The 12364-nt window shown below is 41.3% G+C and overlaps 1 protein-coding gene across 1 annotated transcript in view; it reads right to left on the minus strand.

Annotated features, from left to right (window-relative positions):
* LOC106867831 (uncharacterized) overlaps positions 1-11601 on the minus strand; it is a 38735-nt gene extending 27134 nt beyond the window's left edge. Inside the window, exon 1 of the mRNA XM_014912859.3 lies at positions 11414-11601. The gene's annotated coding sequence lies outside the window, so the exon portion shown is untranslated. The remainder of the gene's footprint in view (positions 1-11413) is intronic.
* Between the last annotated feature and the right edge of the window lie 763 nt (positions 11602-12364).

A 12364-nucleotide genomic window follows, 5' to 3' on the forward strand; every position in this document is an offset into this window, starting at 1 on the left:
GCCAACACCCATTGGAGGGCTGAGCATGCCGTGGTTGATGATGCGCAGACACGCGCTGAGACTGCGACATCTGCGGCTCTATGTAGACGACGATGAACAAGTGTTCGCCGTTTGTGAGGCGCGCTTTCCCGCAGCTCGTTTCCATGACCGAACTGCAGACGTGGATCAAGAAGAGGCCGAGGAAGGGCGAATGGCACCGCGAGTGTCACGTTGCTCTCCAGCAACTCTGCCGTCCCAGGTCGACTTTGAGCGTCTGCATCACAACTAACGCATTTTATAGAGGATTAGTGGAGGGGAGGTACGACGACGATCTCGGGGCGAACCTAGGCGTCGACAAACCTGATCCGCCTGTTCAAGACAACTTTCGGGCCGGGACTTATGGACAACTTCCAGAGATCACTGGCCTGGCAGTGCTTTCGAGAAGCGCTACCCGTTCGGGATAGGCTCTACAAGCATGGCTCGAGAAACATGGGGTCGACCTGCCCTAGATATGGTCAGAGTGACGAAACTGTTCTGCACGCACTCGTACAGTGTCCAACTATTTCCGACTTGTGGGCCTATATCAAAGGACTGCTATCGCGTGTAGGACGAGTCGGTTTATCAACCGAGTCTATTGTGAATATTGTCTCGCCTCCTTCCTTGAAACGGGAAGGAAGAGCCATTTTCATCGTACTTGTGGCTATGGCGAAATAATGTGCATGGTGGATGCGTCTAAAAGGTCTAGAGACAAGCAATTTCCTCTCTGGTGAATCTCTCATCAACTTTTTCAAGTATCACTTGGAGGAAGGTGAGAGTAGAGAGGGAAATTATATCCATTGAATGCTTCAAAAAAAGATGTGTGAATGTAGCAAGGATGGCCTGTGTGAATGACGGAGCCAGCTTGATCATAATCCTATGAACCAAACAAAGAAAGGGAAAAAAAAGAGTCACTTACTGTAATGCGTTTTTTTTTGCATGACATTATTACCCGAGGTTACCGTCGTCTTTTCAGTAGGCTTTTCTTTCCACGGATAAACCTAATCTGTTTCCCCTTTTTACATTATGACATTTCTGTGATACACGATCCTTATTGATCGGCCCTTTTTTTCTCCACGATCCCTTTTGATCGAAATACCACCCCGCCTTTTTTTCCTCTCAAAAAGAAAAGCTCTACTTTGTATTTTGTCCCTTCTGTGTTTAGCCCTGCGTGGCCAATAAAGAAACATATATATATGTATGTATGTATGTATGTATGTATGTATGTATGCGCCTACTAACAAATCTACCTGTGTAAGTATAAACTGTGGGTATTGAGGGATCATTACCGTCAACGTATATCTCCTATTTAGTACGGAGATGTTTCACCTATGTGGACGTACTCTTGTATTTGTCTGAGTGTAGGATCCTTTGGGTGCCTGGATAAAATGCAGATGCCAAGTAGACCCAGTGTGCTTCCATTTTGGTCTTGGGCATGCTGGTAAAGTATGGAGGACTGTTTTTTTTTTGTCGTCATATTGTCTCAAATGCTTATTTAGTCTCTCCACAATGCTTCTCGATGTCTCACCAATGTATGTCATGCTCATGCCTCTACAAGCATCTTCTGTGCATCTTATGCTGTAATCTTACATATCATACAGTTCTTATTGGTGCACGTGGTATTCACAAAGGGGTACGTCCTGCATAACCGTGACCTGGTGGAGCTCCCTGGCATTCAGCGATTTTAATGTTGAGTTTGGCCTCCTTCAGAGCTTTCTTAAATATTCGGGTTAGTTCTCCATGAGCTACGGCCTCTATAAACGTCACTTCTTGATACATTTGTCGGCCTTGTACCACGTGTTCACTCTGTTTACTTTGTCACAAGCTCTTTGTATCCTATTCGAGTCTCTACCCCTGTCTCTAGGGCAGGCACCACTGGTTTCATTACATATAATGCTAACTTCTTTCTAGCTCCCATTTTTACCCGAACCCTATCTTTCTGGTCATATTCAGAGAATTGCATGCGGTGCATGAAGTCCTGTACATGAAGTCCTGTACATGTTTCTTCGTTTCATAGGGTTTGCATAGTGAGGACATATTGTTCATTACCTTAACTAAGTCTGCTATCAGTATGTTGATTTTCATGTGTGACAAAGCTGAGTTCTTGTGAACAGCATATTTTGAAGGGTTTCATGTAATAGGAGTGAAGAAGCTGCACTCTGTCGTTCATAGTCTCTAACTAAAGTTCTTCAAGGTAGTTCTTATGCTAGCCCCTATTGAATGTGCAATCATTCTTTTCACCTGACTGCTGTTCTCAGGGTCTTGGGTGGATATGGTCCAGCCACTCCAGCGGTCTGTGGTGCTTTTCTTCACTGCCGAGGTGGTGGTGGGTGGTCTCCCCTTTGTGACCGGATGGGGAAGAATCTACTAAGGTCACGGTTGTCTGGGTAGTTAGACAATTGAAGAAGTTGCAAGAAGCAACAGACATTTTAGAAAAAGTAAATAAGTAAATGAGTGGAGATCGAACCGGTGAGTGTGTTAATTAATATGGCATTCAAACAGAATGATTCTCCCCAGACACAATAAAGTATGCTTCAACACACGAATTCACATAAAGAATCTTGCAAACGAAATACAAAAACGAAATATATATATATACACTTAGCAATTCAGCAGAGGAACCCGATAAAATAAGTATCAGGCTTGAAAAATAATTAGTAAATACTGGGGTCGATTTGTTCAACAAAAACCGTCAAACCAGTACCCCAGCATGGCCGCAGTCTAATGACTGAAACAAGTAAAAGAAGAGAAGAATTTGCTGGTTAATGGCGGCGATTTTCTTCGATTATATTCTACTGATTGAGAATCTGCAGCAAAAAATTGATCGGGCAAAAGCATGGAACTGTCGATCCAAACGAATGAAGAAAGTGTAACCCCCTTCCTCACTTCTGTCGACACCATCTCCGCAACAGCAACAGTACGAACGTGCAGCGTGCATTGGCAACAGTCATAATGGCAGCAACAACTGCAATATTAAAAGCAGCAGCCGAGAAACCAAAAGGAACAGCAGCAGCAGCAGAAACAACCAAACAGTGGAAACCACAGCAACAAGAATAACTTAAAGAGAAACCCCACCCTCAGGAGTCACCACATCCACTTCCACAACAACTGAAAGCTTTTAAATAACAAGAATCATACAAAAATATAACGGCCCTTAATATATGCTTCTCCCCGGTCGAGACTACACAAACATATCGTGTGGTGAAGGCAGTGGAGAAGGGAAAATGGAAACAATAAACAAGAGAAAAGAGATGAAAAGATCCAGCAGAAAGCTGGGAAGTGCAAACGGACGCTAGGAATGTTTCCAAACAACGATACATCAACCTCATCTCGAACAACAGCAACAAAACCACTACTATCGCTACCACCATCCCCATCACTATCACCACCACCACAAAGACAAATGCCATCGCAAACAGCAGCAAACCCCATTATGCACCAAAATTAACGATAGCCGTTTAGAAACATTATAAATTATACTGCCATAAATACAAACAACAGCATTTATGAAACGCGTACAGATGCAGTCAAAATGATTTCCTCATGCCAACGAAAAGCACATAAAAACCATCCAAACCACTCAAAGCATATACAATACCATGAAAAGAAACGAGTATCCCGATACAATAGGAGATTTCAGAGAAATATCAATTAAAAAAAAATATATATATAAATAACTGTTTGTGGAAACATTGACAGCCAACCAGAGATGAGTCGCCTGGCCCGCAATAAGCATACGGTAAGTGATCTTTTCTAACCTCCCTCCAGTCAAATATTCTTGCTCAACGCAGGGTCACATTTGAAACAGGGCCATCTGCTAAATGATCTCAGATCACTAGATAGAGATGTGGTTGCAATCAGCGAGACCAAGGCTTCTAATTCTCAACCTTCCATGTTCATTTTCGTTGGATACGAGATCTACTTATTTCCAAGTCACCCAGGATTGTGAAATGGGGTTAGGGTTAGGGTTAGGGTCTCGTTTCGGAAGGCTCTGGATTTCATAATACGGACGATTTTCTGGGAACCAACAGGTAAGGTAGTGGCCCTCGACATGAACAGAAGCAAATGAGGTGCCTTCAACTTCGTAGCTGTTTCTACTCCGTCAGGGGCAATACACTCGAAGGCACCTAGAGGAGTCCCGTTCATTAGTGCGAGTAGGTGACTGGGAAGTCATCTTTTACGCACTTTGGGCTGTGTGGTGTTAATTGATATGAGAGGGGTGCAAAATATCTACCACAACTGGCAGCAGAAAGGCAGAATCCTAAGTTCTGTGAGTCGAGAGGCGGTTACGCTGCTGAGGAAGGACATAAATAAGGGGGACTACATTGATAATTTTCTTTAGCCTATAACTCTATAAAACACAGATTCTAGGATTTAGGCCAAGGGGTTTGTGAAGTACATGACGCTTGTCATTGGTAATCTGGTTGGAAGTGCGCCACCCTGAGCAGGTCAATCCACGGCAACTTGCACCTCACGCGATACATCATAGGGAGGGTGGGTAGGGAACATGGTAAAAGTGGCGTCCACGTCAACTTAGATCAATCGAAAGCTTTCAATAGGGTTGACACGTGCAGCTGTCCTCACGGCAACCGGTTTCGATCCAATCTTCTGCGGTTGGATCGCTGCAATGTACAGTAACATCTACTCAGTGGCTGGAATGAATGGCCAACTATTGGAACCATTCAACGTTATGCGCTCCATTATTCAAGGTTGTTCTTCTTGAATCTTCTCATTTGTATGTACTAACTCTTGAGCTACTACAGGAACTATTATTATTATTATTATTATTATTATTATTATACTTCTCAGAACGTTTGGTCTTGTTTGTTCTGGTAGATTCTGTGAGAGCAGAGAGCAAACTGCTGTCAGAGGTCTCACAGGATCTCTTTCCGCACATTATAAGCTTTGATACTTGGTTGTTAATTATCGTGGGAGACATTCAACATCCATGTACCAATCTCAAATTCTTAGCTGTTTCCAGCAGAGCAGTGTTTTGGACTTACTCTGCTCCCATTTTAATTCCAATTTCTTTGACATATTTCTCAAACTTGGCTGTTAGTGTTCCAAGTATCCCTACAACTACTGGAATGACAGACACTCTCCTCATAGTCCATATTCTTGAAATTTCATCTTTTAGTAGTCTGTACTTTCCAATCTTTTCTAGTTCTTTGTCATTTATGAGTGCATCTCCAGGTATTGCAATGTCTATGATCTTGGTTTCCATTTTTTCCTTTATCTACGACAAGAATATCTGGTCTCCAAGTCTCAATTAGGGAGTCACATTGGCTTGTAAAATCTCAGTCTCTTATATTCCTTGTTCTCGGTGACTCCTTCTGGTACATGTTCGTAACATTTTCGTGCTCTGTTCAGGCCGTACTTTTCACATAGCCTCCAGTGGACTATTATTATTATTATTAAGGCGACGAGCTGGCAGAATCGTTAGCACGCCAGGAAAAATGCTTAGCGATATTTCGTCCGTCACTACGTTCTGAGATCAAATTCCGCCGAGGTCGACTTTGCCTTTCATCCTTTCGGGGTTGATAAATTAAGTACCAGTCAAACAGTGGGATCGATGTAATCGACTAGTTCACTTCCCCCAAAAATTTCAGGCCTTGTGCCTGTAATAGAAAGGATTATTATTATCATTTTGGTTTGTCACAGGTTCGGTGTTATTCCTGGTAGGAATTATGTGGATAGCTGGTTAACACTTGTAACCATAAGTATCCACAAGTTTTCAGCAGTTTATCAAGTGCTTAGGGCCCTCCTGATAATCCTTGCTGTCCCTAAGAGACAATCTTTCTGTAGGAGCTCTACCGAGCATTCTATTTCAATCTCCTTCAGCCATTTGTCTATATCCTGGCTTACTGATTCCAGCGCATCAATTATTATCGTCACATTAACTGTTCGCATACTCTAAATTCTTCTTATTTCAAATTTTAGGAGATTGTTTCTTTTGCTTTTTGCTTTTTGTCCTCTTTCTTTGCGATCCTCGAATCAAATGGGCATGATGGGTCGATAAGTAAGTAACTTCGTGTTTCATTATCTGTGGTTATAATATCTGGTCTATTGTTTTCTAATTTCTTGTCCGACTATTATTAATATTATTATTATTATTATTATTATTATGAAAGACTCTCGGATGGTTCTTAATTACCGGTTACTCTTTACTTGAAAGCAGGCAATAACAAATCACCAAAGGTTTCAAGTAGCACCTTCTCTTTGACTCAAAGAGACAATACTCTCCTTAGAATGCGAGCTGTACCCAACAATGCTGTCTTCTGGATCACTTTGAGTCTGACAACAGCTCCAATATTCTTCATATGTTTTTCAAAGCCCTTAGAAACTTCCCCTAATGCTCCTATTATTGTTATTATTATTATTATTAGTAGTAGTAGTAGTGGTAGTGGTGGTGGTGGTGGTGGTGGTGGTACGTTAATTTGGTAGACTGCCTTGTGCATTGAAGAGAATGCTATGAAGTATCTGTTCTGAGTCTTTAGGTTTTGAGTTCTAATCCTGCTGAAGTTAACTTTGCCGTTCAACCTTTGGGATCAATAAAATAAAGTACCAGTTATACTAGGGTCAACATCACTGAACAATCCCCCTTTCCCCTTGGTTGATGTTTGTCGACGCAAGAAACGCTTATTATCACTGATTTCTCGTACGTTACAGATTCTGTACGAGTGAAGGCGCGTGGCTGTGTGCTTAAAGTCTTTAGCCTACGATCGTAAGGTCGTGAGTTCGATTCCCGGCGGCGCGTTGTGTCCTTGAAAAAAACAGTTTACGTCACGTTACTCCAGTCCACTCAGCTGGCAAAAATGAGAAGTACCTGTAATTCAAAGCGGCTAGCCTTGTTACATTCTGTGTCACGCTGAATATCCCTGAGAGCTACGCTAAGGGTACACGTGTCTGTGGAGTACTCAGCCACATGTACGTTATTTTCACGTGATCGGACCAACTGGAGCACTCTTCGGATCAACAGGAGCACTCGTCATCGTAACCGACGGAGTACCAGTTAATATTTTGCACTATGTTGCTGCAGCTGATGCATCAGTTGTATATCAGTCTGTAGACATAAGAGAGTCAACAGTTCTTAGCACTTCAAGACTATTGTACCATGTCCGAGGAAACATCATTAATACATGTGGCCTCAGTCTATTTACTGATTCCAAATTTTGGCACATGGTCAGCAATTCGTATCCAGTGTTCAGTCGGTACTTATTTTATCGACATCGGTGGAATTTGAACTCAGTTTGCAAAGACAGGTTATATGCCATCAAGCATTCTTTTCTACTCTAGACACGAGGCCCGAAATTTTCGGGGACGTAGGGCCAGTCGATTAGATCGACCCCAGTACGCAACTGGTACTTAATTTATCGACCCCGAAAGGATGAAAGCAAAGTCGACCTCGGCGGAATTTGAACTCAGAAAATGCCCTCAAGCATTTCGCCCAGAGTGCTGATGATTCTGCCAACTCCTCGCTTTAAGAATATGCTAATTAATCCTTTTTATTATAGGCACAAGGCCTGAAATTTCGGACAGGGGGCAGGTCGATTACATCGAACCCAGGGTTCTACTGGTACCCATTTTACCGACCTCGAAAAGATGAAAGGCAAAGACGATCCCGGCGGAATTTAAACTCAACGTAATAGCAGACGAAATGCCAGTAAGCATTTCGCCCAGAGTGGTAACGATTCTGCAAACTCGCCATCTTAAGGGTATGCTAATTAATACTAATCGATAAAGACATGCACACATGTGCACGCTCACAGACACGCAAACGTAGGAACGAAAGAAAGCTTAAGGAGGTAACATTAATATATTTCTGAACAAAAAGTGAACGAAATGAAATTAACATTGCGAAATAAAGAATGAAAAACACAGGGCTTCACCTAAAAAGGGAAGATTTAAAAAAATATCCCATCTTGCAAGTAAATAGATTTTCAAAACATTGGGGAATTTAAAGCATAGGAATCGGATGTGTGGGGAAAATAAGAAAGAGTTGAAGTAAGGAGCAATTGGTGTAGGGAAGTAATAAAACAAAATTAGGTTTGAAATATTGATTTCGTCAGAGGTGGTAAGAAACCCTTAAGAGAGCTGGACAGGAGAAGGTCTTCAGAAAAGAAACCCCAGTCAGGCAAGTGTTTCGGTCCTTAATTTCTGGCACTCTAACAGGGCTGAGCCGCATTCAGGTTGACTCTTAGGTACCCTTCTGCTGAACACATTTTAGCCACTTGGATATCGGAGATGAGTGCATTTTAACTGCTTGGAAATGTCGTCTAGTTGTATCTCTTCTCCTTTGACTGATTTTTCAAATTTATAGTTAACTACCTCAAAAGCCGCCCTGTCAGGCGGATTTTAAGCAACTGGCCCTGAATGGGAAGATCTGCAAACAGATCTCTGACTTGTTTTGGAGAATTTGTTGCAACTGCTTCCACCAATGATGATCATATTCGTCGTAATAAATCACAAAAACAATCGCCAAAATATAATCGCTGGATTTCGCAATTAATTTCGATTATTCCCAAAATTTATTTCCAAGTTATAAAAATTATCGTACAAAAAAATTTGTCGCAAAAAATCACGAAAAAAAAGCGCCGAAAACAATTGCAGGAATGAAAACTTGGGAATCCAAAATTTCCGGATTGTGGGTCCAGATTCGGCCCGGAATGTTTTTAATTTACTCACGGAGTCGACTAACTCCAAAATGGTGTATGTTGGGCTACGGCCTCAAGGAGTAAAGTTGAAAAAAAATGTGTGACACACTGACATTCGCATTTATTATATTAGAAGAAATAACGGTTGTTGTCATGGTAGCGGTGAGAAGTTAACCGTACCACGATGACTCCCTCAGAGTCACTTCCCTTGGCGTTATTCTGCGTCTCAGAAGTTGGTAAGTCGAGCACACTCAGAAATAAGCTTACAGATGAGATCGAAAAAGTGTAGATTTATGACTGCAGATAATCCTGTAGTCTAGAGCTGCTGTATTAACTTTGTGAAGTTACTATATGATTAATCATATGAAGTGAAGGCGCATGTCTTAGTGGTTAGGGGTATTCAGCTCACGCTGGTAAGTTTGTGAGTTCGATTCCCAGCGGTGCATTGCGCCCTTGAGCAAGACTCTTTATTTGATGTTGCTTCAGTCGACTCAGCTGGAAAAAAATGAGTTGTATCTGTAATTCAAAGGGGCTAGCCTTGTCACATTCTGTATTACATTGGCTCTCCCTGAGAATTACGTTAAGGGTCCGCGTGTCTGTGGAGTACTCAGCCACTTGCACGTGAATTTGACGAGTAGGCTGTTCCGTTGATCGGATGAACTGGAACACTCGTCGTCGTAACCGACGGAGAGCCATTTTAACCCTACGGAAAGAACGTACGTATAAAAGATGTTTGGTGTAGGAAACAGTTAACAACATCCTCTTGAATACTTCCCTGTTATTTTATTATTCGCCGGAAGTCCGTAAAGCAAGATTTATTTGATGTGAGGTGATCTCAGATACGTAAAGGTGTGGCTTCATATCCCGGAAACATTGGTTCACTCTTCTACCGTTTCTGCCAATCCATGGCCCTATCATGGCAAATTTAATTTCTTTGGTTTAATAAAATATGAGGAAATTTTTATATTCGCGCCAAGGGTGAACAGTATCGAGTAGGTACGGAGTGATTGGCAGATAATTTGATCGAAATCGGTATTTGGCAGGAATTTCATAAAAAAAAAAAAATAACGAGAATAAAATACAGTGTGAATGTAGTAAATGGCACAAAATATTTAGTCCAGTGTTTAACTGGATCGGCTGACATCTGTTTCCTTGCAATGATATATGTACTTCGGATAATGAGAACATTGCGAGAGAGAGGGGGAGAGAGATGGAGAGATGGAAAGAGAAGGAGACAGAGGGAAACAGAGAGAGAGAGACAGAGAGAGAGAGTGAGGGAACAGACTGCAGTACAGAACTGGGCTTTAATCAATGAATATGAAGTCGACTCGGCTTGGATTTCCACAGAGATACAACAGCGAGGTTCAGAAGTAAACGTCATAAGCTTTGAAAACTTTCTGTCTCTTTACCGACCCCCTTCCCAATGTGGAAATAAAAAACTTACTACATTGACTGGAGGACATAAATTTGAAAGAGGAGCTGGAGAGGACATTTTTCATGGCGAACGTGAGAAGACACTCAACAACAACAACAACAACAACAACAATAATAATAATAATAATAATAATAATAATAACAATAAGATGAATGGGTTTTTTCGAGGTGGTGGTGGGTACAAGTTTGGAATTTTGAGGAAGATTAGCGGATTAAACTGACCACGGTATTTAACTGGGACGTTATATTTACGGACCCTGCAGGGAGGCAAAGCAGTCTACTTGGGCAAAATTTGAACTCAGAACGTAAAAGCGAATGAAATACCGCTAAGCATTTGGTCCGGCGTGCTAACAATTCTGCCAACTCACCGCCTTAAAGACAACAACAACAACAACAACAATAATAATGATTTCAGAGTTTGCCACAAGGACAGCAATTTTGGAGGAAGGGGCTAAGTCGATTACATCGACCCAGTGCGTAACTGGTACTTATCTAATCGACACCAAAAGGATGAAAGGCAAAGTCGACCTCGGCGGAATTCGAACTCAGAACATAGCGGCAGACGAAGTACCGCGAAGTATTTCGCGCGGCGTGCTAACCATTCTGCCAGCTCGTTGCCTTAATAGTAATAATAATAAACTTTTCTACTCTAGGCACAAGGCTCGAAAGTTTTGGGGAGGGGGCCAGTCAATTAGATCGACCCCAGTACACAACTGGTATTTAATTTAACGACCCGGAAAGGATGAAAGACAAAGTTGACCTCGGCGGAGTTTGAACTCAGAACGTAGCGACGGGCGAAATACCTATTTCGTTATTGCCCACAAGGGGCTAAACATAGAGGGAACAAACAAGAACAGACGAACGGATTAAGTCGATTACATCGACCCCACTCCCTCACTGGTACTTTATTTATCGACCCCGAAAGGATGAAAGGCAAAGTCGACCTCGGCGGAATTTGAACTCAGAATGTAACGGCAGACGAAATACCGCTAAGTATTTCGTCCAGCATGCTAACGACTCTGCCAGCACACAGCAGCAGCAGCAATAATAATAATAATAATAATAATAATAATAATAATAATAATAATAATAATAATAATAATAATAATAATAATAATAATAATAATAATAATAATAATAATAATAATAATAATAATAATAATAATAATAATAATAATGATAATAGTAATAGTAATAGTTAACAAACGGACCAAGAAAAAGCTCCCATCATTCATGATGAACAGCGAAGTTACAAGAGAAAACGTTAATAATTGCAAACACAATAAAAAAATGTTTTTAAAGTTATTTACCTTCGCTTTTTCAAATAGATCTTATCTTAACGCGGTCTTCTGAGGTCCGATCGGATACGAAATCTAAGTGTAATATAGATGACAGCGGGAAAACTGCCAACGAGATTATTTTGGCAGTAAATAATAATATAGACAATATGCTACAAATATATACATATATATATAATATTGGCTGAACTTAACATCCTTCTTAAATAACGCCTCGTCTCTAGTTTTATTTCCACTGATTATTGAAATGGGATGTGGCCAGAATGGCGTCTGTCCTATAACAGTGCGGAGGAGGTGAGATGAGCCGGCCTTCTTGCTTGTGTCTCTAGTGGAGACTCCGCTTGTGTATGCATGGGTGCATGTGTGCTTATATATGTATGTGGGTATATATATGTATGTACGTGTACGCGTGTGTGTCTGTGTACGCGTGTGTATTGTGTATGCGACAGGCATTATTGTTTATTCACAATAGTGTGTTACAATATTAATATCAATCGCCCCACATTCCGCATTCGCACGTGCACGCTACATACACACAACCACACACAAGCGCGCGCGGGCGCTTACACTTACGCATGCGCAAGTACCTACGTATACATACTCATAAATAGATAGACAGATAGATAGATAGATAGATAGATAGATAGATAGGGAGAGAGAGAGAGAGAGGAAATCATACATTCTCTTCTGCAGACATACAAACCACAATTATATGCGTGCGCATACAGTTGTGTAGAGAGGTGGAGGTCATGGATGGGCGTGATGTGACACTTACATATACACACTTATATACATACATGCATTAAAATAGCAGGATATAAGGTTATATACACATGCATCCATCATTCAACAACATATACTTTCTCAAACTTACACCCAACATGTGAATATTATATAAACTGTCATGTGTGTGTGTGTGTGTGTGTGTGTGTGTGTGTGTGTATGTGTGTGTGAGTGTGTGTT

The sequence above is a fragment of the Octopus bimaculoides genome, chromosome 5 (genome assembly GCF_046866305.1).
Source record: "Octopus bimaculoides isolate indiv1 chromosome 5, ASM4686630v1, whole genome shotgun sequence".
In the NCBI taxonomy this organism is placed as follows: domain Eukaryota; kingdom Metazoa; phylum Mollusca; class Cephalopoda; order Octopoda; family Octopodidae; genus Octopus; species Octopus bimaculoides.